The sequence below is a fragment of the Plecotus auritus genome (genome assembly GCF_963455305.1).
Source record: "Plecotus auritus genome assembly, chromosome: 8".
Taxonomy (NCBI): domain Eukaryota; kingdom Metazoa; phylum Chordata; class Mammalia; order Chiroptera; family Vespertilionidae; genus Plecotus; species Plecotus auritus.
In genome coordinates this window covers 88,258,158-88,269,496 of record NC_137782.1, presented here as the reverse complement: position 1 = coordinate 88,269,496, position 11,339 = coordinate 88,258,158, and positions in this window count along the sequence as shown.

Sequence of the window (11,339 nt, the reverse complement as noted above, 5' to 3'; positions counted from 1 at the left end):
CAAGCCCAGCTCAGAGCTGCTGCTCAGGCCTGCTACTCGGTAGTCCTTCCAGGGTATAGGTGGCGGCCTTCATCCCAGCCTGGGGTTGGGGTGCCGGTGACAGCCAGGCCCTCAAGGCCCCCAGGAACCCTAGAAGCCCCAAGCTGGGCCCCGAGATCACACAGCCTTCCACCCCCACTCCATCTGGCTTCACCTCCTGCTGCAAAATGGTTGCCTGTCTGTGTCTTTTCAAGGTCAGTTCTCTGCCTCAGGCCTCTAGATTAGCAGTGATTCCCTAGCTCAGCTGCATTGAACTCCTGGGAAACTTCCAGAAAACAATACCCAGACCCCACCCTAGGGACTGATTTAATTGGTCTGGGGTGGGGCTTTGGTTTGGGGAGGTTTAAAAGATCCCACAGGTGCTTCTAACCTGCACTGTTCCCGGGCTTGCTTAACTCGTGGGTGCTGGGGATCTGGTGGTCCCTTGGCCTCTACATCAGTTTGCATTGCTAACGTGTTCTGAGTGCCTACTATGTGCCAGGCACTGTTCTCAACGTTTCACGTAGATGACCTCATTGAAATTCCACCACTTTGTGAGGTAGGCAGGCCCTACTATGATGTCCATTTTACAGATAAAGAAACTGAGACATGGAGAGGTTAATTGCTTGCCCAGGATCATACCTAATAAATGGAAAAATCGGGATTTGAACTTGGACAATCTGATTCTAGAACCTCCGTACAAGATAACCAAACCCCTTTTGGTTCCTGAGGCCGCCTCCCTAGCTCCAGCCTGGCCTATTAGGAAAGCCCTTACCAGCCCACATTCTCACTGCCCTCCCAAAGCACATGATGCTCATCTTCATAAATCTTCAGTGGCTCCCCAGTGCCCACCCAGTGAAGTTCAAAGACCTAGCCCTATCTTGCCAATATGTCTGTCATTGCTTTGCTCTTTGAACCCTAACTTGCAAATGGGAGCCCAGGGAGGAGGCACTTAGAGTACAAACTGTGAGGGACCTCTCTCTCAGGGTTGGCATCCTTAAGTGCCCTGGGCTTCTGCTAATCTCTCCCAAGTCCTGGCCCTGCCACGCAGCCTGCTGCTATGGACTGAATGTGTGCACGCCCCCAGATTAATATGTTGAACTGCACCCCTCCCCAAAGTGATGGGATTAGCTGGTGGGGCCTTGGGGGGTGATCAGGCCATGAGGGTGGAGCCCTTCTAAATGAGATTAAGGCCCTTATATAAGAGGCCCCAAGATTGCTCCCCTCCCCTTCTGCTGTGTGAGGACAGTGACAAGTTGTCTATCTGAGACCAGGAAGCCTGCCAGTGCCATGGTCTTGAACTTCCCAGCCTCCAGAACTGTCAACAATAAATGCCTGTTGTTTATAAGCCACTCAGTCTATGGTTCACATGGACATTCAGACATGTGGCTTCTCTTGAAAAGGAAGGAGGGATCAGGAAGTAGTGGGCCTGCCCTGGCCTGGTAAGATGTGGCCAGGCCAGGAGCTGCCCAGTTTGCCCCAGTCTTTCCCCCCGGCCCAGTCTCCCACTGGCCTGTTGGTCCCTGAAGATATCTGAGGCTCTGACTCTGTGATCCCCTGAATATGCCCAGGTCTGCCCGGCTCCACATCTACATCCATCTTTTCCTGTCTGGATGCCCTGCTGCCGGAGCGGACCGCCCTCCCTGCCCTCCACTGGCCTTCCAGGTCTCTCTCCAACAGCCTTTTTCTGACCCCCAACAGATATGCCCTTTAAGCTTGCCTTCCGATACCACCCCTCCCCCGCCACCCTCTGCTAAGTTGTCATTTCATGACCAGACAGAAAGTCCCTGGAGGACAAAGGAAATGTCTCGTGAATGTGTTGGGGAGATGGATATAGGAGTCCAGGAGGCTGCCTTTGCACCAAATCCTCAGCACACGTATCTCTAAAATGTGAAGCCACTGTCCTACTTAGCCTCTCTGTTTCCCCATTGGCGAAATTCAGAACACAGCCCATCTTCATAGAAGCATCGTGGAAAGCCAGGTTTTAACGCATGTTTCTATCACGATTCTGAAACAATCACTAAGTACAGGAAGCAGCAACAGCACCCCTTGCCGTTCTTTCCCTGTAAAGGAAAGCTAGTCATTCTCCCAAGTAATCTGATCAGTTTTCTCCACTCCTCCCCCTTCCACAACAGAGCAACAGAGAGGGCCTGCAGCTTTGGAAGCAGCGGGCCGAGGGTCAAGGTTCAAACGGTTCCATCCATGTCAACGTTTAGCTTTGGTCTTGAGAAGGAAGAGGAGAGAGGAGTGCTTGCCCCCCCCTCCGCCCCCAGCTACTGAAATGTGGGCCCCTCTAAACAGATGCTGGATGGCACGGTCAGTGTGCTCAGTGGTTAAGCATCGACCCATGAACCAAGAGATGATTGGTTTGATTCCCGGTCAGGGCACATGCCCGGGGTTTCGGGCTTGATTCCCAGCAGGCAGCCAATCAGTGATGTTTCTATCTCTCTACCCCTCTCGCTTCCTCTCTCTCTAAAAAAAAAAATAAAATAAACATGCTAAAAAAATAAACAGCCCTAGCCAGTTTGGCTCAATGGATAGAGCATCAGCCAATGAACTGAAAGGTCCCAGGTTCTATTCCGGTCAAGGGCACATTTCTCCGTTGCAGGCTCAATCCCAACCCCATCAGGGCACGTGCAGGAGACAACCAATGGTCTTGGACTTCCCAGCCTCCAGAACTGTGTCTCTCTCACATAGATGTTTCTTTCTCTCTGTCTCTCCTCCTCCCTTCCACTTTTTCTAAAAATCAATAGAAATTACTTCGGGTGAGGATTAACAAAAACAAAAAGCAACAACAATAAAACAAACAAAAATAAACAGATGTGGGATGGAAAATACTGCCCCAAACAAGGAGGTCTGAGGGGCAGGACTTAGGTTCTGAGGTCTGAGCTTAGTGCTTCCTATAGATGCTCACAAGTGCTCACAGTACCCTGAGCACTACTGTCCACCACCCCTATGAAAAACCATTGGGGACAAACTTGTGTCTGAGTGAGAACTCTGGGTTTTACAATGTTAACACCTCTAGGGCGGGCAGCATCCTGCCAGCAAACTTAGTGTTTCTTAGCAAATTATGTGTCAATTCACCCTACATGAACTGAATACAGGTCTTACACAAACTCATGCCATTCAGCTCAAGTTTTGCCCTGCCAATGAATCTCTGCTGAATTGATGGGAGAGAAAAAGAATGCACAGGCTCGTTCTGTTATATCACATTGAGATGGATCAGAATATGTCAGGAGATGTTAGAGAGTAGGTAAGTGCCCTAGTGAAAACAGTATGCTTCCGACTATTCGGGACATGTGAATAGATTCGCTTTCTTGCTTCAGGAAACTGTACCTCTGTTTCACTAGGCCTCGAAGGCCCTTTCCTGTCCTTGGACTACATGGTTTGGTGTTATGTATACAGTAGGCACTCCATAAAGGAGACACTGCCCTCAGTGAAACCTGCAGTCATAGCAGCAGCAAACAAAAAGCTGAGAGAGGCCTCTGGTTTTAACAGTGGCCAAAAGCAAATACAATGAAACCTAGCAAAAGGGGGGAAAAAAGAGGATTTTTCTTTGTGAGCATGTGAGAAATCCTGTCTTCAGCAATTCACATGACAGAGAATTTTTAAATTGGCTTTGAGTCCAACTTAAGGCAATGAAATAACACACCTGCTAAAAAGTAAATGAGAGTGAAGATGCTTTAACTAAAAAATACAAAATTCTGTACAAAGAAGTAAAAGTGAAATGTGCTCCGGGCCCTGGGTGCCCCCTGCCGGGTACAGAGGGTAGCTCTGGGAGGGAGCAATGCACAGTGGCTAACTACAGGGACTCTAGAGGCAAAGTGTCTGAGCTTGAAATCTGGCTCCTCACCTATGATGTACCGAGGCTGTGTGACCTTGGTGAAGTTACTTAAGTTCTCTGGCCTGAATTTCCTCGTCAGTAAAGTGGCATAATACAACTTCATTATGGTTTCTGAAAAGATTCAATGAGGTAATCTATGTAAAGCGCCTTAAACATTGTCTGACAGAAAGTGAGTGCTCAAAAAAAAACAAAAAAAACACACACACACACACACACCACGTATTACATTGTAAGTGGAATATTGTCAAAGTTTAATGTTTTCAAGGGAAGGTAGATTAGATGGCCAGATAAATAATATAATCGATTAAACTGCCAGGCAAGATATTTGTCACCAAGTAGGCATTCGATAAATGTCTGTGGGACGAGTGGACAATAAAGCCATGTCATCTGATGACAGTGTGAAGGAGCTGGCACTGTTTTGCTTGGAGAAAGCCTGGATTATGTAAGATAAACCTCATGTCAGGTGTTACCCCACCAATGAATTTCTGCTGAGTTGATGGGGGAAAAGAGACCCTGAGCCAAGGACCCGGTAACCGTACCCAGACTCCTGACCAGACAGCTCTCCAAGCAGTGAGTCCCACGGATGGGACAGTTCAGGCAGTCAGACTGCCACCTCCCAGACTGAACTGGCACATGCAGATGGTATAGATGATTTTCTGCTTTGGGTAGAGGGCTGACAAGGGGGTAGGACAGACGGTTTCTGCTTTGGGTAAAAGGTCAGCCTGTACAGAGCATTAAGATATGACTCATACACCATATAGGTCACCTATGTAAAGCGCACAGTTCAATGGTACACTATATTTAGAGAATGGTGCAATTATCAAACCATCAAAGTATGTTCACAGATTTGTACAACCAGCACCACAATCAACTTTAGAACATTTTTATCACCCAAAAAAGAGAGCCCTCACTCCTTAGCCATCACTCCCATCTCCCTCCACTCCCAGCCACTAATATTTTGTTCTTATAGATTTTTCTCTTCCCTAACTATGTAACATTTGTGTCTGAGTTCTTTCACTCCGTCTTCAAGGTTCATCCATGTTGTGGCATATACCAGTGTTTCATTCCTTTTGGCAACCCAGTAATATTCCATTTTATGGATGTGCCACAGTTGGCTTATGCATTCCTCCACTGATGGACACTCAGGTTGGTTGCAAAGTACAGAAGGATGTGTTTAAAAGCTGTTCACCACAGCACTGTTTATAGTCATGAAAAACAATGGAAGCAGCTAACGGTAGGGGATGGGAGATAGAAGACGCTGGCTTCTCTGTGCAGTGAGGCGATGAAGCCGTGAGAAACACAGAGCAAAGACACTCACAATATATTCTCCCCTGAAGAACACAGACTTCAGAATAATTTACGTGGAGGCGGTGATCCTGCTTTTGTCCAAATACGCAGTAGGCAATATATCTTGATATGCACAGGGACCAGGAAAACGTGAGTGTTTATCTGTGAACAGTGATTTTTAGAGGTGGCTTTTTCCTTGTATATACTTTTTCCCCTAAAATGTCTTCTGAAATCATATATTACTTCACTGGACACATAAGCAGTCTACTTTTCATCAACCACATTTCTATACACAGATATTTTTCTCCTTCCCAAGTATGTCTCTGAAGCTCAGAGTAAAGCCTGAGCCCAGAAATGAATCTGCACATGGAAAATTGCTTACACTTTTTACTTTTGTTGCCTGCTGATGAAAACAGCATCAAGGAAGGAGGACTTCAGCAGGAAAATGTAGAGCCAATGAGCCTTAGGGAGGAAAGAGTAAAAACAAGCACAATGTCAGTTTGCCAAGGAGACATGGGGGTTCGATGTTCTGAGAAGCTCTAATTGCGAGCAAACCATTGGGCTGGAAATGGGCATCGGCTCCGGAATAAATTATGTATGGCCACTGTTAAATATTTCATCCACCCTTAACCATTATTCGTCTCCCCACAGCTAAAAGAGGAAAGAAAGAACATACTCCCACCATAAGCAGTATCAGCCTTGTCATTGTTCCTTCCCCCCTAGGACAGCCACAAACATTCAAACACAAACCCTTCTGAAGTGGAAAAACTAACCATGATGAAAATAAGGGATCAACTTGGCAAGGAACTTCAACTTCACACCCTGATTAACGGATGGCACGGTGATCTCACCTTCTGCATCAACGTGTCATCCCTCAAAATCACAAGCGTCTTGCTCTACTTGACTCGTTGTTTTAAGAACGAACTTTGGTGAATTCTCGGGGACGCCCGGGCAAAGGGCTGTCGTGCTCCCCTGGTATCCATGCAGCGAGTGGGAAAGGACGGCGAGGATATTTGAGGAGCTGTCAGGAGCTGATGTCGCCCATTCAGCCTTGAGCCATTTGGCCACCTTCCCAGCCACCCTGCCTCCTCTCCTGGCTCTCCTCCCTTTACCGTTTATTTCCTCGCGCTCCCCTGGCCCCATGTGCTTGGCTGTTGGAGGCGCATGCCAGGCCCACTGGGCACAGGCCCTGTGAACACCAGCCAAGGTGCCCAGGGGGTGGGGGAAGGGCAGCTCACTAGAGAAGCCCTCATGGGTCACAACTGAATTGCAAAGGTTTTGTTGCAAAGGGGTTACTGTTGCCTCCCACGGGGCGACTGAAAAATTATTACCATGGCCATTTTTGGGGTGAGATTTGCTTGCAATCATTTTTCAGGTATTGTCTGGTGTTTTGTGTATGTGTGCACCAGTTTAATTTCACATGCAGGCAGACCAGATTTGGATTTGTGTGTGTGTGTGTACGTATGTATAGATGCATATTCCCAATTTAAAGTCAACTAATTAAAAGTTGTGTATATGTGTGTGTTTAAGCCAAGAATCCTTCCCTTATTTTTCTGCTTTACCAGATAGAGATTCAAAGAAATGAAATCTATATTCTTTGTAAGTTATCATGTGTGGATCATTGCCGTGAGAGTGAATGATGGGAGATTCTTTCTGATTCAGGGGATTCTAGGGTCAGTTTCTGGTCCACCTGAGAAGCCACACGGCTCGGGATCGCTTTTTCATGCGTTTGTGGTCACTGACATTGGAGGCTCACATTCTAACGCCCTCTCCTTCAAGCTTCCTTCACCCATGCTCCTCAGGAATTTACCAAGTTAATGATTTAGTTTCTGAGTCACTAAGCATACAGCATTTTGCCTGAGTCACCTGGGGCACATGCCTGAGACAGCAGCTGAGGGCCTCTGGGAACGTTAAAGAGAACCTGATAGGCAACTTAGGACTTACTGTAGATGTAAGGCTAGCACGCGGGCAGGCAGGGCAGAAAGCCTGGGAACAGAGCGCTAACGTCCTATCGTCCTATCGGCACAGCGCCGGTTTTATCTGAGCGTAACCTGCTCCAGGTCTGTCACAAACAATGCCTTGAATGCGACTTCCTTGTCGCCTGATGCATTGCTAGGAGACGGAATGGAACAGGAATGCTACACTGATACCATCTGTGGGTTGTACTATTAGTCCAATTCTAGCCTTTCTCCTTTTTTTTGGTGGGTGGGGACAGATAAGCCAGCACAAAAATGAAGCCTGGAGTTTTCAGGGGCTTATTTTCTGCACACCGACAATGATTTGGCAGGTGGGGGGTGGGGCTGAGGGCACAGTATTTCATCCAAAGTACAATTCCGATAAGTCAGATTCTACTGACTCAGACAGTGTGGCCCTCTGCACAAGGGGCTGGAGACTGACGACGACTTTGGCCAAGTGAGTTGACAGAACAATATATGCCAGATAATTATGTGAAGGCTTTTCTGACATCTTTACGAATTCTAGAAGAAAGTGTTAGCCATGCTCATTAAAGCAGTTCTGCTAAGAGTGAAGGAGAGAGCCCTGACTGGGTAGCTCAGTTGTCCTGATACATCAAGGTTCGATCTCCAGTCAGGGCACAGACAAGTCAACCAATGACTCTATAAATAAATGGAACAACAAATCAATGTTTCTCTTTCTCTCTCTCTCAAATTAACTAGAAAACAACACCACCATTACATAAGTAAATTTTTTTAAAAAGAGAGAGAGTGAGAGACAAAGAAAAGTGAGCTGAATTTGAGCACTTCCTTAACTTTCACGGGCATGGGAAGCGCCTGGGGAAATCTTGTTAAAATGCACCTGCTGGACGCCTTCAGCAGAGATTCTGTCCAGTGGAGCCGAGGTGGGGCCTGAGCATCTGCATTTCTAACAGACACCCAGGTGCTGTGGTCTGGGGACAACATCCCAGAGTCACTGGAGTTAAGAAACTGCCTTGGCCAGTCCCTTTGGCCCTCAGTCATCTGGAGAAGGGGACAGAACAGCTCACGTTCACTGAGCGCTCATCAGTCCTCAGGCCCTGTCCTAAGTGCTTTGTACACATTACCTTGTGCAGCTGTCACAGCCACCATTGAGGGACTGGATTCACAGCAGGGAATTAGCCATTTGACAGTGTGTGGTCAAGGACACTTACCTTGGTTGTGGGCTCGATCCTGGGCACTGGTCAGGGCGCGTGCAGGAGGCAACCAATCAATGTGTTTCTCTCATGTCCATGTTCCTGTCTTTTCTCCCCGCTTCCACTCTCTTTAAAATCAATGGAGAAAATATCCTCAGGTGAGGATTAACAACAAACAAAAAATAAAAAGAGAGAGGGAGAGAGAATTTCCTTGTCCTTAGGAAATATATGCTTGCCTTTAGAAGTTAAGGGGCTATGATCTCTGCAAACAATTCTCAAATGTTTTAGGAAAAAATACACAGAGATAAAGCAAATGTGGGTATGATCTGGGTGAAGGGTAGAAACTATACTTTCCATGCAGCTCTGTTCTAGGTTTAATTATTTCAAAATAAGAAAGCAAACAAGCAATAGTGTATCTCCCCCATTAGGAAAAATATATACTAATATTTTTCCATGGCAAATCACTCAAGTGGAAAACGAAATTCTTTAAATGTATTTTTCAAAGAATGCATCCTAAAATTGTTTGGACATAGTTCATTTTTATAATAAACGTAAAAATGGAATAGAAAAATCAGAGCATTTTTCATGTAATATTGACTTTTTGAAACTTGCAATTATATGTATGTGTGTATATGTATATACACACATCCATATACATACACACACACACCTGTGTATTAGATCACAATATTCAATGCGTTTCTGACTGTGGGTTACAGTTTCAAAAATTGTTTGAAAGCCATTCTACTACAAGATCTTTAATAGGATGACTCACCTGGCAACTTACCTGAGACAGCTCCTTTGTGCCCATTGTGGCATAACAGCAAACCCACTCTCTTGCAAAAGTGTTCCCACTTAGATGATTAATTATAGTTGCTCTTATTTTAAGCCAATTTAATTCCTTTTTATAACAAAGCACAGTACACATAAGTATGTTTGGTGACCAAAAAGGATTTGAACCTTTTTTAAAAAAATGAATTTATGTATTACTTATATGATTAAATTTTTTTTTAAGTTTTCTTTACTAATAGTATTAAATAGTTTTGTTATCCATCCCTTGGGATTATAATGAAGTAGATAATTATAATGAACTAGAAAATAGTGATTTTCTATTACATGGAAAATACTGGTTTGAGAATAAATACCATTTCCAAAAGAGAGCCATTTAAAATGAGAAAACACCTAAATACAGCTTGTAAAGAACACAAACTCCACTGACTTTTAGTATTAATTTATAAAATACACATCAAATGTTGCAAAGCAACTAGGATAAACATAGTAGCTTTAAAAATATTATCTAAATCCTGTTTGTAGAGAAGAACTTGGTAGACTACTACATACTGAGGACTTTGAAATTATGAAATCTAATGTTAATTTCCTTTCTATATACCTTCCAATAACCAGTCAGACATCCACCCAATTACAACACTGAAGTAGCATATCAGTGAACTTATCACAGCTGGAGGCTCAACCCTGCAGGTAACAGCCACCATCACCAAGTGACACGCTGTCCCAAATAAAGTCCAAACGATCAATGTCTTATAAGTAAGCACCCTCCCTCCCAACCTATTCAAGAGAGCTCACCTGCCAAAGTCACTGACATACACACACTTAAAGTTCATTACCCACAATCCAACCTTCCATTAATCTGAAGATGGGAACATCTTAAGCAAATAAGAACCAGTTGCTAACCATGAATTAGAGTATCTAAAGGTGCACAACCCGAAAGAGGGGGCTAGCTTTTCCTTGCAAATTTCTATGACTTCAAAATCAAATTTTATTCCTTTACCGGAGTGCAAACTTGAAAGCAGCAGGGATTTAAGATCAAACAGCATCGGGATCACATTATAGGGTGAAAGGGATGTTTTAGTACACCATTGCTTCATGGACCCTGAAACTGAGATGAATACCAGGTATTGGATGAAGCACAATGGGTACCAATCCACGATGAAAAGGTCTAAAGACAGGATGTTGAATTTTTACTAAGAGGGTTTTCAAGCTGTTTTTCATTGGGGGAAGGAATCAAAATTATCCTCCACACTGGTTAGCAGAAGAGACAGTGCAGAGGCCAACTAAGCCAATGACAGGGTGACTAATTTGGGATTAGAAATGGTCTGTTTTATTTCGGGCCTTTTACTGTACATGTTTCAGGATAAACTGAATTCAATCCATATAGGGTGGCAATAGAAAGTATAACTAAGTGAGTTTGAGTTTCAGAAGATAAACTGTCACATTACAAACCACTTTGGTCTTGTTTCAAATCATCTTAAAACCTAAATGATAACTCTGATGGATTATCATGCACAATTTCCCACATTTATCAGAATTAAGTACATTTTCAATTCAACCTTCCAGTCAATACATGCATATACACTGAGTGGCCAGATTATTATGATCTCTGAATGCATAATCATCTGGCCACTCAGTGTATATCCTATATAATAAAAAGTTAATATGCAAATTGTCCCCTTGACCAGGAGTTCGACCAACAGGCAGGCCGGTCAACCACCCATGTCCCCTCCCCCTGGCCAGGCTGGCCGGACCCCACCCATGCATGAATTCATGCACTGGGCCCCTAAAAAAAAAAAAACACCTATATAATAAAAGAGTAATATGCAAATTAACCACCACTCCGCTACACCCACAAGCCACACCCACCAGCCAATCAGGAGCGAATATGCAAATAAACCCAACCAAGCTGGCTATGGCCACAGAGAGTAGGAGGGAGGCTTGGGTTTCCCCGGCAATGGAGGAAGCCAAGCTTTCCGCCTGCCCTTGCCGGCCTAGGCCTCCACTCAAGGCTACAAAGTTTCAATGATAGAAGATACATAAAACCAAACAGAAATGGTGGCAGCCACGGAGCTGGAAAGAGCAGGAGGCTAGGGTTGCCCCCCGCGATGGAAGAAGCCAAGCTTTCCGCACACCCTGGCCAGCCCAGGCCTCCGCTTAAGGCTACAAAGTTTCAATTATAGAAGATACATAAATCCCAATAGAAATGGCTGCCGCCACGGAGCAAGCAGAAGGTTTGGCTCCGCTCCAGGCTACAAAGTTTCAATTGTATAA